The sequence below is a fragment of the Crocodylus porosus genome, unplaced genomic scaffold, assembly GCF_001723895.1.
Source record: "Crocodylus porosus isolate Cpor-Errol unplaced genomic scaffold, CroPor_comp1, whole genome shotgun sequence".
Lineage (NCBI taxonomy): Eukaryota > Metazoa > Chordata > Crocodylia > Crocodylidae > Crocodylus > Crocodylus porosus.
Window position 1 is genome coordinate 731,665 of NW_017728949.1, and position 16,758 is coordinate 748,422.

Below are 16,758 nucleotides of genomic sequence, written 5' to 3' on the forward strand. Positions count from 1 at the left end.
ACACCACATACTGCACACTCATACGTGCTCATCTGGACACAGCCTGAGAAGCTATTTAATAGCAGCTTTCAGCTGCCTGAGAGGATGGAGCTAAACTGTTCGTAGTGGTCACAGATGACAAAACAGGGAGCAATGGTCTTAAGCTGTAAAAGGAAGTTTAGGATAGACATTAGGAAAAACTCTCACTAGGAAGAGAATAAAGCACTAAAACAGGTTACCCAGACAGGTTGAGAAATCTCCATCTTTAGAGGTTTTTAAGACCTGGCTAGACAATGCCTTCGCTGGGATTGTATAGTTGGGGATGGTCCTGTTTTGAGCAGGGGGTTGGAACAGATGACCTCCTGAGGTCCCTTACAACTCTTATTTTCTATGAGGGTTTTAAGCCTACAAGAAAAAAAAAAAAAAAAATCAACAAATATAATGTTAAGGAGCAGTTTCAGATTGCCCATCAGTTTGAAGCACACAGTGTTTCCTTTAAGAGTTTCTTGATTTTTTATCAAAATAATTCTTCTGAACAATGTATTTCACACAGGTCTTGCAGCTGCTTTATACATTTAAAGTCTTAGTAATATCTTCTAACTAAGAAAAAAAAAAGTTTCACAACTGCAGGAGGGGGTCGAGAATTCCATCACCGTAGCAACAGGGAATGATAGATTCTTCCTTCTAGACTAGGTCTAAACCCCAAGTCTTTTGGGGACCTTGAATTGCCAGCTTCACCAGTGGAAGCTAAAAGCTAGTAAGGCTCAGGTGTCTGCAGGGTTAGACAACATCATAGTAAAAAAGGGTCTGAGCTTGTCTGAAACCTTCTACCAACCACCAGGAGAATAACACTTGGTCACAACTGCATTAAAGTTCTCTCTGGAAGCTGTAGATAAGGCCTTGTAGTGTTGAGAAATTTGTACAAAGCTAAGAGACACTGATTTCCTTATATAAAAACAGCCCTCTCAATATCCAATTAGTTCTTAAGGTTTCACCTTCCTTCTTTGAACCGAGTGACCCATTTGTCTACCATCTTCCATTTAGCTGGTACACACCCAGACTTCCTCCACTGCCCATGTTTCAAACAGAACTGAAATTAAAATGGTTCCGTTTTCTTCCTTGTTAGTTCAGGGCAGACCATGGGGCAGCATAGCTCTGGTTACCAACTATTGCAGAGCCAGCAAAGAAGAGCTTCAGTTTGTCTAAGCATGAATTAAAACATTTAGAAGACAGAGCACATTCTCCTAAAAAGTATTAAAATCTTAGGAGTATCTACAAAACCTTATCTGATTCTAATCTGGATTTTCATGCATTGTCAAGTACTCCTGCACAAAGCATGCTTGACAAAAGACTACTCATATTTTAAAAGGGTCACTATTAGTCTTCAGATCATTTTACTTACATTAATACCTGCAAGCATTAAAACCAAAAAGAATTTTCAAAGTCTGTTTTTTTTCCATTTTTATTACTTTCCTTCATTAGCTTTGTTATTGTGAAGTGTAACTGGCTTAGTCTTTTTCCGTTCTCATGTACTACTGCTATATTGTAAGGTTTTGGTTCCACATGTTCAAGGAAATATTTGATTAGATTTAAAAAAAAAAAATATTCCACTAACACTTAAAAGTCCTTGCACATATCTTTAGACAGACACCGAACTCTTCTTTCACCACATGATTTCCATAACAGTATTCTTTTCCTAGTATTGAACTGGACGTGACATTGAGACTATTTTTGCATTTACCTGAATCCATTTAAATTAACTGTGTAATGTCTGTCACTCATCCTGAAAATAAATACTACAGAAGCTACAACCTTAACTGAAAACATCTTCAGTCTAGACACATTTAGTTTTCTATACTGCCCCAGCAGACTTCAGGGCACATTAATAGATACAACAGCTTGATTCCATCCTCTCTCCCCCGCCCCCACCCCAAGCACTTATACAGGGAATCGAATCATAAATATCACTTCCCTAACTTAAAATAAAAGAGCATTTGAAGGATGCTGCCCAGTTAGGTTCTACATGAACCATGTAGCAGAACAGCTTTTTAACAATGCAGCGTTGTTTGGGTAGACAGGACACAACTATTGCCAAATATTACAAAATACTGTAAACTCCAAGGTCATTAGGCCATCTATCCTTACACTAAAATATCAAGTAACATCAGCAGGACATCATTTAAATGGTTTTACTCAACTTTACACATAAGCTTCATTAAATATTCCCCCTTCAGTCTTGTGAACCCAAACAGTATTGCAGTGAGGTATGAGAACCAGAAAGTGAAACTGAACTGCTCAGTTTCACTGTTTAATCTTAGGAAATTACTATTAGTCAAATGCTAACCATTTTAAATGATGTACCATCTACAAATTCAACTTTTAGATTCATCTAGTCACTTCCAGGTTATCCATTGTGTTACCAACATGCCAAAATACAAAAAGCAAGCAGCAGCCCAACAATCTTAAAACAAAAGGACTTGCCCTCTCATGAAGCTGCTGTATAGCTTGAATCCAATGCTCTTTCCCTTCAAAATGCCTAATAATCTCAGTGTTTCAGGGGTGCTGGTTGTAGCCATATTGATCTAAGGATATAGGCAGACAAGGTTCTTTGGGTAAAGCTGATATCTTGTATTAGACCAGTTAAAATAGTTGGAAAAATTCTTCTTTTCAAGCTTTTAGGTACAAACACCCCTCTTCAGGCAGAGGGTAAAAGATTTACCCAAAGAACCTTGTCTGCCTAATAATCTCAACAGACTTTGAATCATCTCCCACACGTTCTTAGAGATAGAGATTTTCATTCAGTTCCACACAAGTGCACACATACACTTAAAAAGACTCCTGATATACTATAAACATGATTTCAAGTTACCTATATTTCCGGTTACACAGTACATTATTTTTTTAGAATCTTTATTTTCCCCAAAAGAAACCTAACACTTAATACAGTTAATAACTGATGACTCATTCAAAACATATTCCTTGCAAAGTCATTAATTTTAGGCCAGTTAGATGGTGCTATGAACTTTTATAGCGCTTTAACGCTCAATACATTGAATCAGGATTTTAATTCCCATCTGCAGCGTCCAACTCATAAAAAGGACCCATAAAAAGCAATCTGAAAGTTATTTATGCATGCCAATTTCATGATGCCATTTCTGATGTACACAGCAGGGTACATATGTACATATGTTTTCAGTCCAACTAATATGAAAAAGCAGCAGACAGGAAGCATCTGAAAACACCCACTGCACTAACGTAACCAGTCAAGAAGTACTAGAACATTTTGTTAAAAATTGTTTCAAAGAAAAAGTGATATGGTTAGATAATGAGAACTGAGTAAAGAGACAGTTTAACTGAACTACAGATCTTATTCACTTGTATATTTTGATTAACTGATCCCAAGGTCTTAACTGCCTCATTCTCTCTCTCCCCACTAATGAATAACTTTGTAAATCTGTGCCTAGCAACACCCAATCAAAACAGCAAAGTCTGCAACTTAATCTCTTATCTGGAGTGCTTCTTTAATGCACGCTGCCTTAGACAGAAAGCAGGCAGGAAATTAGTTATTTCAAAAACCAAAAAGGAAAGTTTGCTTACTAGCAGCAAAACAACATCTAAGCTAAAAACATCTCTTTTGATCTCCTCTGACAATCTCACCAGAACAGAGAAAAAGAAAAAGCACAGCTCAGCTGAAGTAAATTCAAGGCTCCATCATCTGGGCTGAAAATACATATTAGACAAAACTTGCGGGGTCATTCAGAAGTACAAGAACACATTTCCATGAAATAAACATGACCTCAGCGATGGAATGTAAGGAATGGTCGCAGTCCAACACAGCACCTTAAGGAAACACCTGGTGTCACACACACACTCCTCCAAACTATTTAGAAACTTGTCACTCCCCAGAACACTGCCTGGACCAAGCAGTCATTTTCCTAGAGGTATCCCTCAAAATGATGGATGCTATATACTGCTGATAAAAGAATTTAACTTCCTTGCATTTGGTGCAGAAAGCAGAATTCCGCAGCGTTGGATGCAGTGAGCATCGCCTCAAGAAAGCTTGAGATTTTATGACTCTGCGCACGTATACACACTTGTGACCACGTCTCCACACACATGCATGTGCTGGTGACCACACACATCTACACGCACACATGACCACATGTATGCATGTGACTGGATACGCGTGTACACAAGTGCACACATGTAAAGCTGTGATTGTGTGTGTGCGTATATGCACACACACAGACATGCAAGGCTGTTCATACATGCCAGCGCATGGTTGTGATTCTGTACGTCTGCATATGTGGGTGTATGAGTACATATACGCGGAAGGCTGTGTGTATATGTGCGTGTAGCATGGTGTGTGTACGACTGCGTGCAGCCCCCCACCCCACACGCTACCGTCAGTGTGCAAGGTGCCGCTGTCCCCTGCCTCCCGCCGAGCGCGGGGGCGGGCCGGCCGGCAGGTGCGGGCGCACAAGCGGCCCCCAGGGAAGAGCTGAGAGGCGCGGCGCGAGGCTCCCTCCTGCCGGGCCCGTGCCAGTGAGAGCAGCGCTGGCAGGAGCCTGTGGCCCCCACGCGGTGCGAAGCGCGGGTGCCCCCGGCCCCGCCCACAGCCCGCGGCGGAGCCACCGGATGCGCTCGGTGCGGAACTCGGCACCGCGTCTGCCCCCGGACCCAGGCGGGGAGATGGAGGTCGGACGTGAGGGGGACCAAAGCCCAGGCCCCAGCCACGGCCGCGGCCGCACCCACCTGCCGCTCCGCTCCAGCCCGCGCCGCTCCCCGCCCGCCGACACTCTGAGGCGCCCGGGCCGGCCGGGCAGCACACACCCCGCCCCCCACCAGCCAATGGGCTCAAGTCTCAAGCCTCGGCAGCTGGGAGACCCCGCTTTTGTGTCACCGCCCCTTCCAAGCCAGCGACCAATCAGCGTCTCTTTCCCGCCCAGCCGCTGTCGCAGCTGTCTGAAGACAGAACCACCGCCCACTCCAGAACCGCCCGCTCACCGCCCCTTCTCTTTCCGATGATTGGCCGAGAAGCACCTATGTTTTCCCAGAAGTGGGCAGGGTCTTCTGCAAAAACTTTCCCCTCCCCCTTCCCCCGGAGCTGGGGAGGCGCTACCAAACGCTGTATTGCGCGTGCGCGGCGTGAGCGAGCTGCCTAGCGGTCCCGGCGCGTACGTTCGGGTGCTCCCTATCCCCATGTCTTGGAGCGGCGCATGCGCGGTGCGGGGCTGCCCGTTTCACGGCTGTTGAGTGTGAGCCCAGCCCTTTCCCGCCGCAGGTGCCCGGACTCGCCGGCCTCGAGTGCGTCTCGCAGCGGTAGCTGGACGCGCAGCCAACGCCCGCGCAGTTCCTGCCTCGCTCCTGCCGCTGGGGACGTGGCCTCGGGTGCCCCGGAACCTGCCCTGCCCCCTGGGCCGTGCAGGCAGGGCATCCCCCGCTTCCCTGTCCTGCTCCCACCTCCTCAGCAAAGGTCAGCAACACCCTATTGGGGCTCCCCCTGTGGCTTTTCTCCTCAGCAAAGCCAAGGGAAGGCGAGTGCAAAGCAGAGGATTTTTTTAATTATTATTAATATATTTCTCGGTCTGGGTCAGATCAGCGAAATCAGTCCCAAATTGTATATTCCTCCAAAAAACATAGAGCAGGCAGAACTCAGTTCTCAACCCCATGCAGGGAGTTGCAACCTGCCAGCATCCTCCATCCCAGCCTCTCACCCTGGGAATTCAGATACTCTCAAATCCATTGGCAGGCATCCTCCATACACAGCCAAGCCCAGAGGTCTTGGGATTCGGGTGCCCCCACTTGATCTTGGCCCACGAGAGGCCAAGATCTGAGCCAAAAGGCATAGAAGAAAAACAGTGCAACCTGACTCCCAGTTACTCAAACAGGCACTCCCAGCCCAGGGCTCTCACCCCACTTCCCCTCTTCTTGATCCTGCTGATCCCCTTCAATGCCTCTGCTTTTTCTTCCTAAAGAGCACCAATGCTTTTTCCCCACCAGGCACTCTTTGCATGACTTGAGCCTCTCCTCCCATGCCGAAGCTGACTTCCAGGGCGGTGATGTGCATTGTTGGCTGTTTCCCAAGTCTGAAGCCTTGTTAGTAGTCTCTGCCTAACATGGGCTATTAGTTTCTCCCTGCTGATCGAAAACCACTGGAAAGAGACATGGAAAAAGGTTGTTTATGCCCATTTTCCCCCCGCCACCCTTCTGGTTTAGCTGAAAAAGCACTGCAAAGTTTACCAGGGAAGATTAAAGCTCTATAAACATTAATCAACTATGCCCTGAGCACTTGGTCTGGACTCCCATGATATTGTTGGATCCATAGAAGTTTTGTTCTTCCTGCTTTCCTCCCTGCTTCCAGTTTTCAGGCTGAATTCAAAACTCTTAATTTGGCATATGAAAACCTAGGGACTGCAAACAACATTTAATTTAGTGAAATTAGTCCATACAAAAAGCCAGAGAAAACAGATCTCTCTGGAAGGTATTAGTTCTGACATCCACAAATTATTCTTTACAAGTTCTGTTGGAATTATGAATTGAGGTTTCCACCTATCTGTGGACCAACATCTACGATTTTCTCTCAATCCTTAACTCCTGCCAACTCGTGTTGACTTCACTACGTAGTTTCTTGCCCTGATGCTCTGCCATTGCTCCACTAATTTTAATGTAGTTGGTGTCATTTTAAAAGACAGCAGCCTATAGATATATAAATAGATCATTTTGAATTCAGAATTGGTTTCAGAATTAGTGGCCAAATATATCCTCAAACAGCTGTATTCCATTTTGTGAAAGGCTTATAATTGGCTGTGGCGAGTACAATACTGCCATCTACTGTAAGTAATGTCAGATTGATACACCTTAATCCTTTTCTAAGTAAATTATCCTTAAACTGATGTGCTTGAAATGTGTGTGGACAAGCAGGATCCAAGTTCCCCCTCTTTTTATTAGCCTACAAAGTCTTATGGTGGCCATTGCTCAGTTACAATCCCACCAGTCAAGACCCAGCTGCTTATAGGGCAGCATACAGGCAAAGACATACAGGGAAAAGGTAATGGAAGATCTCTGTTGTTAAATTTCCATCAACATTACTTTAGGAAGTGTACATGTATCACCTAGGGATTTTCTGAACTACCACAAACTAAGGCAGTCAAAGGGGAGGAAAAAATGAAAGGTGGTGGCACACAAATGCCACTTCCATGGGGGGTGTACTTGAGATGCTCAGATGCATGGTTGTGCTTTCATGAAGAGAGAGGTTAAGCTTTTGAACAGCATGAATTAGTAATACATTTAAAATCCTCCTGCTGATTTTCCCTATTAAGGACGGACAAAGAGTTAATATATTTTTCAGCTTCTAGATTACATAGACAAATACACTTATTCACAGTTTTGATAACAGAGATAAGTCAGTCTCTGCAATTTCCTGTCCTCAGCTTGGGATAAGAAATGCTAACTCGAAAAAAGCTCTGAGGGTAAGGAGATATTAGGCCCCGAATATGCCCTGGCCACCTGTTTCTACATCTTTGATTGGGTGGAGACAGATTCACTGTGACTTGTGTAGAAGTAGATGACATGCTTTGTGCCCTGGAGGAAGATGACTCATTAACAGCTTGCAGCAAGAAGGTTTCATATGAAAAAAAACCAAGCATGGTACTCTGACCAATCTTGAAACTTCAGCAGTAACCAGATCCTGTTTTTCTGGTTGAAGGTGCACAATTACTTCCCTCTACCTTGGGCATATACTGACCAAACGTTGTTATGTGCACAGACCTCTCTCTTCTACTCATAGTCTTGTCACACTGGCTATTATTTTTTTTTTAGTTCTTTGGTCTTACCAGTATGAGGAATCCTACATAAATGGAGCTACACGGAACTACAAAATAACATTGTGACAAGCTGAGGTTGCACAATAATATGGTAACATTGGATTATCATAGTCCATGATCACAAATTATATTTTGTAGTCTGCAAGTTCTTCCTTGACTACTTAGCTGTAATCTATACTACAAGGTTTTGTCATCAGATTTCCAGTTCTGCCCACAAAAATTTAAGTTCATACCTAAAACTCACAGGTGGTGAGAGAAGCCTCTGAAAAGGCCACAAATAATCAGGATCTTTTTACTTTTATTTAGTACAGGAGAAATAGTCTTGTATCTAAATTATAGGACTGGGATCCTTGACTCCTTTTTTTCCCCCCCAACCCTGATCCAATCAGCTTCTTTGTTGGACATCTCAGTGGAAAGTTTCAGGGTTGCACAGATAGGCGGGATTCCTATCGCCCTCTTTTGAATTCTTCCCTTATTTTTACTATAAAGAACAGTCACAGGGTTAGAAAATCAAGGAAGTGTAAGAGAGGCATATTGAACTGTAATGCCCAACTCTTACACTTACAGAGACCTATATATTAAAAGGCAGAATTTCAGCCTCACTTAATTGGCCTTAAAGCCCCAGATCCTTATGTCACATGTCAGTTTTTTAAAATGATAGTTAAATGATCTAGTTCTTGTGGTTGTAAAGAAAATATTGAAAATGTTAGTGAACACAATGTTAGTGTACACAATGTAGTAACAAAAGCATAGCATTCCTGACCCCTCTACTTAAGACACATCCAAAATATTGAAGGTCCCTATTGCTACCATACCAGTTCTCCCTTTATTGACACTGTCCTTACTGGGCACAACTACACATGTGATTAATGCACTTGAATTTTCTGCACAGAAGATTCAGGTTCATTAAAGTGCTCCGAGGTGCATGTCTACACGTGCACCCAGTGTCAGGAGCAAAATTGCTCTCAATAGGAACATTTGAGTCCCGGGCTGTTCCTGCCCTGCTCTTGCCCCTTGCAGGAGCTGGGTGGGGAAGGTTCCAGGCTCCCCTGGCACCAGCCCCAGGCTGATGGGGGTCAGGCCTGGGTTCTGGAGAGTGAGGGGGAGGGCTGTCCTGGAGTGAAGGACAGCTCCAGCTGTGTAGAACTCAGGATCACAGTTCAGTGGTGCTGGCTTGGGGTGATGCCCATACCTGAGCATGGGGTTAAGCAGCACTGAAACTGGGGGAGGGGGGCAGGCAGACGCAATGAAGGTGCTATGGCCATTTTTTCTGTTGTCCTTCATCCACCCCACCAGCTGGCATCTTCCTTTTCTGGATGGACTGCAAAGCTGGACCAGAGCGGCAGTGAGATGGGGAACCAGCATTTTATTTTTATTATTTTTTTGTTGTTGTTAACTTCACAAACAATCCCAGATTTTGCAATTTCTGCAAAATCCACAAAACTGCAATTTCAGTAGGCCCCTACTCATAAGTCTTGCTTCCCAGGCTTCTAACCATTTTTTGTCACTCTCTGCTACAGTCCTTCAGATCTGCCCACATTCTTCTTGAAGTGTGGGGCCCCAACCCTGGACACAGTACTCCAGTTAATCTGCAAGGTATATCTCTACCCTGCCTTCTGCCTGACTTAAGACTAATATGGATAATTACTTCACTGAGTTCTTGGAATAGTTTTGCAAAGCAGATTATATTTGACAGCCTTAAAATTAAACAAAACTTTTGTAGTGTCTGTGGGAATATCAAAGACATTTAGATTCAAAAGGCCTGATACTGCTCTAATCTCTATTGGTATAAATCATGAATAGGTTTGATAAAGTCAATGGAGCAACACTGGCAAAAACTAGACAACAAACAACAAAACAAATGGCAGGAGTGAGTGGAGAGGTAGATCCTCTTAATATATTCATGGCTTTGGCTACAAATCTTATAAAACAAAAACACCTTCACGTAATGCATCATCCTTGGTTGGATCAGACCACCAAACCATGCTGGAACAGCTGTTTCTAGAACCTTTGATCTAAAACACTTAAATATCTTTAAGTCAGGTTTTTAGATTTAGAAGTGTAGGTTTAGTTCAGGCAGCCTAGGGCTGACTTAAAGGTGTCATGTTTCAAAGGGTGGCTAGTAGAAGCATTTGACTCTAAGGCTTAAGGATGAAGGTATACATTATGCTTAGACTGTACTAAATTTGTGGAATGTTAAGCAGCATTAACATTAGAACTTGCTGTGAGCAGTTGCATGTTAAGGGTTAACACCATTTCTTACCTGCACAGCTCTAACTTGCCCCTAGAGGGCTGGTGAGCAGGAGTGTGGCTAGGAGCCAGGATACAAAGGACTCTCCATGCTCTGGGTGGAGAAAGAGGAGGGTGCTGAATGTGGTGCATCTTGGGATGGTGGAGGACTGCATATTGCTTGTTTCATGTCTGTGCAGCAAACTAAAGTTACCCTAACGTGAGCTAGGTAGCACAGTTCAGAGTTAAAATTATGTCACATCAGGCAAGGGTTGAGATGCTCAGAGGGCACCTAGAATGAGTTAACAGGCTTTAATGTGCAGACATCTGCGTTTTGTGTACCTTTAGTATGGTCTAAATAAAGTGTAACTTCACCCCTTGACAGTCTCCCCCATCAGGAGATGCGCAGTGTACTCTGTCTTCCTTCAGTGTCAGGATCACATAGAGGCTTATAAATTGGTTACATGGGATTCAAGCTAATAGTCATGTAGGTCAGGCAATAGATGCTCCTGCTTTTAAATCCAAAGTTCCTAGATTTAGTCCCTTCTCATTTGAGGGTCACAGTGTGACAGTGAGAAGCAACTGAAATGTCAGAAGCTCTCTAAAACAGGGTGCTCAGTTGTTTCAAGTTTAAGTTTTGAAACAACTGGTTGAAAACTTTAAGAAGTTTCACTTCCCAAATAGTGCTGTACTATAAATAGTCTGTGCAGCGGGATATGACATTTAACTCCCACACACTAGACAGTATTCTTTGCAACATACTTGTATAGAGTGGGCCTTAACTCTTAAATTACCTTAATGCAAAATAAGAAAAAGGGACCATCTTTTAAAGGTAGAGTCATTCCAGTGCCTTTAAGTTGGTAGCAAATGAGGCATAAGGTCAGAGTTTTAAATAGAGAAGGAACCATTACAGTGTTATATAGCACAAGCCAAAAAATGTTACCAGCTCCCTCCTGCCTCAAGCCTAAGACTTATATTTGAGCTAGAGTACAGCTGTTAAAAAGCTGGGCAAGTCACTTCAGTGTAGAAGTTCAGCGCTACTGCTGGAAGAAAAAGCTAAGGGTCAGGTCCCAGTCCCACAATTTAAACAAGACCATTTATTTTGTACCACAAAAAATAAGGAGGACTAGACTCTGTGCGGCCTTTTTAGAACTAAATAGGGAGGGAAACAAATTAGAAAAGAGATATAAGCAGAACAAGAACTTATTAGAATGAGGCACACCAACTTTATACTGATGTAGCTCCTTTGCTTCCACTGAAGTTATTCCCAAATTCACATTGGTGTGAAATAAGAATCAGGCTGAGTAGCTTACCCAGGGTTTTTTAATAGTCTCTTTCAAATACCAAACAGAGTTCCAGTTAATCAGAGTTTGCCCCCACAGGGAATATGCTTCTATACAGCTTCCTTTTATCTTTGCCAGATTATGATCACATTACTTGTCTTTCTGCATAAGTTCTGCTTTTGGCTCTGGTTTATCATCAGGAAACACATGTCAGCATTTTAACAGCTGTGTGTCCTGTTCAAAGTGAGCTCTCAGTCTGAGCTGGGTGTAATGGAGGGCAGGGCCACAATAAGCTTTCATTTGTTCATTTATTGTTAGGAGTCTCTAGTAATCATTAACTACACTTTACCTTTCTATAAGAAGAAAGGTAAAGTTTCTGCTTCAAACACCAGCTATAAGCAGAAGGCAGGGTAGCACAAAAGCAGAGACTAACTCTAGACACCAACTTTAGTGAAGCTGAATCCTCACCCTACCCGGATAAGTCAAATGTCATTAACACCATTTTACAAAAGGGGAAAGGAGCATAAACATGCTAAACCCAACATTTCTAAAAGTGGCCTCTGATTTTGAGTACATAGTCTGAGAAACTATGGGACTGATTTTCACTTGTAGTCCTCTTGGCTTCAATTGAAGTTGAAGCTGCAGTTGCAGTTGCTCAGCATTTCTGAAAAAAAATCCAGAGCTAGGCACAATGTGGTTCCAAACAGAGCACCCAAAGACAGACATCCAAAAAGTCAGTTTCTACTTCTAAAATTCTCCAAGGTCACAGAATTCATTGCAAGTAGAACCCAGAATCCTGACAGCTAATCCCCTATTCTGCCCAACTTCCTTGTACCTACTATAACTTTTCATCTTATTGCAAGATGTCACACACCTAAGTCTCTTTACAGTGCCTTGTAATATTTAAAAATATGGTAAAAACAAAACTAAAATGTTTAACTGTGAGTCTCACAACTTGTGGTATTGTTTCCAGAGTCAAGAGATTATATGAGAATGTCAATTTTCTTTAACAAGTATTAAGGTTATGTTTGGTGGGGAGGGTAGGTTTGTGGGGGGAGGTTAAATAATCTTCCATTGAAGAGAAAAACATGAAAGTTTGAAACTTACAAAATGCATAAAAAAAATAATTTCTTCTTTCATTTCTTGGAGTCTTGGAACAAGAGAGATTCCTCATGCCTGAAGAAGGGTGACTGTGTCCGAAAGCTTGCCAGAATTTTTTTTCCAAGTACTCAGTTGGTCTACATTAACAGGCTCCTGAGACTGGGAGTATGGCCACCTCCCCTTGCGAGGTTTGCTCCACTTTGGAGTCTCTGGGGTGCCAGACAGAGGAGCTCCAGGCCGTAGTCCAGAGACTATGCGCCATCAGGGATGATGAGTGGGAGACAGACTGCTACTGCCAGGCCCTTCACCTCCTGGAGGCAGAGGGTAGACAAGGTCACCTTCCCAGACAAGGGAGGACTTGGGAATCTCCCACACTGTCCAGCCAGAGGGTTAGACCAAGGTGGTCAAGGGCCCCAAGGCCCGCCACACCAAGGTCCTATCCCTTCTGGGGCTTTGCAACAGGTACGAACCTCTTGCAGCCTCAGCTGAGCCTGCAGAGATGCCAGCTCCTGCAGGCAAGGGAGGATCACCCACCCCTACTCTCCCTAAGACAAAACACAGAGTGGTCATTGTGGGAGACTCGAGACTGAGGGGGCAATCTGCCACCCCAACCCCCTAGCCCGGGAGGTCTGCTACTTCCCAGGGGCCCTCATCCGGGACATAGCAGAGAGGATCCCAAAGATTATCCGGCCTTCCAACCACTACCCTATGCTCCTTATCCATGTGGGCACGGATGACACAGATTGGAGCAATCCCAGCCAGGTCATGAAAGACTACAGGGCTCTGGGGGCGGGCCTTAGAGGGTTGGGGGCACAGGTGGTCTTTTTCTCGCTTCTCCCGGTTGTGGGTTATGGCCGAGGAGGGAGAGACGGGTTGAGGTAGTCAATTAAAGACTGTGGCACTGGTGTCATCATGAAGGCTTTGCCTTTCATGATCACAGTCTGCTTTTTGGTGAGAGAGGCACTGGTCTGCTGGGGAGAGATGGCCTCCACCTTACTCCGCTGGGGAGGAGGCTCATCTCAGCCAAACTGACTGACGTGCTTGACCAAGCTTTAAACTAAGCCTGCCGGGAGTTGGGGGGATTACCACCACTGCAAGACTACTGGACAACTTTGTAAAACCAGCAGGCTAAGGCACTTAAGGGAGCCCACTCCTACCAGAGCCCCAGAACGATCTGTAGGGAAGGCAGGGGCCCCCAATGGGACACTTACCTGCCTGTACACCAATGTCAGGAGCTTGGGGAATAAACAGGAAGAACTGATCCTCCTGCTGAACAAGAATGACTATGACCTCATAGGGATAATGGAGACCTGGTAGGACTCCACCTGACTGGGCCACAGGTATAAATGGCTGTACCCTATACAGAGGAGATTGTACAGATAAAAGGGGTGGGGGTATAGCTCTCTGTGTCAAGGACAGCTACATATCCCTGCAAATTGACATTGGCACCCAGCAAGAATGGCTGGAGTCTCTCTGAGTTAAAATATGTAGGGAACATGGCACAGGGGACATCATGGTAAGAGTCTACTACAGACCTCCTAACTAGAAACAAGAGTTGGACCAGGAATTTGCCAGGGAACTGGCTGAAGCTGCACGCTCTCGGTACATGCTTGTTGTGGGAGACTTCAACTACCTGGACGTCTCATGGGAAGAGCGCTTGGCCAAATCCGATTGGTCACAAAGCTTCCTCATGTGTGTGGATGAGCTCTACCTGACTCAAGAATTCTATGGGCCGACAAGCGGTAAAGCGTTGCTGGACCTGGTACTGCCCAAAGGGGATGACCTAATCAATGACCTAAGAATTGATGGAAAGCTGGGTGATAGTGACCATAAGCTGATCACCTTTACTATCCGTTGCAAAGCTGGCAAGTCAGTCAGCAATACAGAAGTCCTTGACTTCAGGAAAGCTGACTCTGACATGCTCAGGAAGTTCATTGTCAAGGACCTAAGGGACCACGACTCGATAGAAAGAGGAGTCCAAGAGGAGTGGTTGCTCCTCAAGGGAACGAGCTTGACAGCAGAAGAGATGGTCATCCCATCTTGGAGGAAGGGTAGCAAAAAGGCACAGCAACCCCCTTGGCTCAGCAGGGAACTTGAGGACCTCCTACGCCTCAAAAGAGAGACTTATAAGTGATGGAAGGCTGAAATTACCACCAAGGAGGAGTACTCGGCACTGGTCTGTACTTGCAGAGAGCAGATCAGGAAAGCCAAGGCTGCAATCGAGCTCCATCTGGCTTCACATATCAAGGATAACAAAAATATCTTTTTCAGATATGTAGGGAGTTGGAAAAAAAGCAAAGGTAACATTGGACCCCAAACCAAATGGGACAGCTTGTAACCGACACCCAGGAACAGGCTAGTCTGCTTAATGAGTACTTTGTGTCAGTCTTTCATCAGTCCAATGGGAACTGCCCTGCCTAGAAAGAAAGGGCCAGGGTGAGGGCGTATTTACACCCAGTATTGGTGTTGATCTGGAAAAGGATCACTTTGAGAGGCTGGACACCTTCAAGTCAGCTGGTCCTAACAGATTACACCCTAGAGTACTCAAGGAGCTGGCAGGTGTCATAGCCCAACCTTTGGCAAAAATATTCGAAAACTCATGGCACTCAGGTGAAGTACCTGAAGACTGGAAGAAGGCCAGTGTGGTACCCACCTTCAAGAAAAGGCAGAAAGTAGATCCCAGGAATTACAGCCCAGTCAGCTTGACCTCAATCCCCGGTAAGATTCTGGAGAAAATTTCCAAGGAGACTGTTGCAGAGCACACAGGTGCCCTGTGCCTGAGAGCAGAAACAGCTCGGGAGAGACCCCTAGCAGTGAGAAGGGGGAAGCCCAGCTGCTAGTTACCAGGGCAGCCAGAGTCACAGGTGCTGGTTGCTAGGACAACAGCTGGGGGGCCAGCTGACAGGAAGGGGCAGGGCCTGGCACATATAAACCCCAGGCGTGAGACCAGGGGGGCAGTTCCCCGTTGGTGGCCAAGGGAGGAGGAGCTCGGCCAGTGCAGACAGAGGGGAGAAGGCTGACTGCATGATCAGCCCCGATTGCTGCTACGGGTTGGAGTATTCCCCGGTAGGGATTGAATGTTGAGTTGGCCGGACAGTTTAGCTTTTTATGTTATAGCCCAAGGGCTTTGTGTTTTTGTGTTCGCTGTTTAAACCGGAGGACCGGGTGAGGCTGTTAGGGGTTGGAGGAGGCCTCATAGGGGCTCCACCGTAGCGTGGGGACCATGGCTCCAGGGAGGGCGCGGCATTTTGAGGTGCACTGACCCCAGCCCCAGAAAGAGAGGGCTGTGAGGAGCGAGAAGCCCCAGAGCAAGGGGGGCAGTGAGACGCCCCGGAAAGAGGGCCGTGAGGAGCGAGAAGCCCCAGAGCAAGGGGGCTATGAGAAGCCCCAGAGCGAGGGGGAGACAAGCAGCCCCAGGGAAGTCAAGGAGAGGGCCAAAGCACAGCAGGGCCCAGATCAAAACCACATCAGTACCATCTGCGAGGCTTGGGCTGCGGCGTAGGGGAGGAAAAGGAGCCGCAGATAGCACCCCCTGGCACCGAGGTGCATAAAGTGGGCAGCCTCCCGCTAATTACATCAATTACTTAATCAGTTAAGATCAAGGCATGGCAGGCAAGTAAGCAGGCGGTTGGCCCACAAAAGGAGGGCGGAGTCACCAATAGAAGGGCTCTGGTAGTAATACTCCTGTCACAGAGACCCTTCTGGATAAGCTGGCTGAGGGCAACATCCTGAGGGACAGCCAGCATGGGTTTGTTGCGGGTAGGTCTTGCCTGATCAATTTCATCTCCTTCTATGACCAGGTGACATATCACCTGGACAAGGGAGAAGAGATTGACGTCATATATCTGGACTTTAAAAAAGCCTTTGATCTGGTGTCCCATGATCTCCTCATGGAAAAATTGGCCAACTGTGGCCTCAGCTACACCACAATCCAATGGCTGGGAAATTGGCTCCGGGGTCGAACCCAGAGAGTAGTGGTCAATGGTAGTGAATCATTATGGCACTCCATTACTGGTGGTGTCCCCTAGGGTGTTGTCCTTGGACCAGTTCTCTTTAACATCTTTATCAACGATGTGGACATTGGTGTCAGAAGTGTACTGGATAAGTTCACCGATGACACTAAACTTCGGGGCATAGCGTCCACTCCAAGCTGGTAAGTACTAGGGGAGGGGACCATGGGGGGACCCCTTGGACCAGTTCTCTTTAACATCTTTATCAACAATGTGGACATTGGTGTCAGAAGCACACTGGCTAAGTTCACCGATGACACTAAACTTCGGGGCATAGCGTCTACACCTGAGGACAGGCTAGTGATCCAGGTTGACTTGGATAAACTTAGT

The 16,758-nt window shown here is 45.5% G+C and overlaps 1 protein-coding gene across 1 annotated transcript in view; it reads right to left on the reverse strand.

Moving 5' to 3' along the window:
• MAP3K14 (mitogen-activated protein kinase kinase kinase 14) overlaps positions 1 to 4,821 on the reverse strand; it is a 33,097-nt gene extending 28,276 nt beyond the window's left edge. The window contains exon 1 of the mRNA XM_019554479.1: positions 4,735 to 4,821. The gene's annotated coding sequence lies outside the window, so the exon portion shown is untranslated. The remainder of the gene's footprint in view (positions 1 to 4,734) is intronic.
• Positions 4,822 to 16,758: the final 11,937 nt, after the last annotated feature.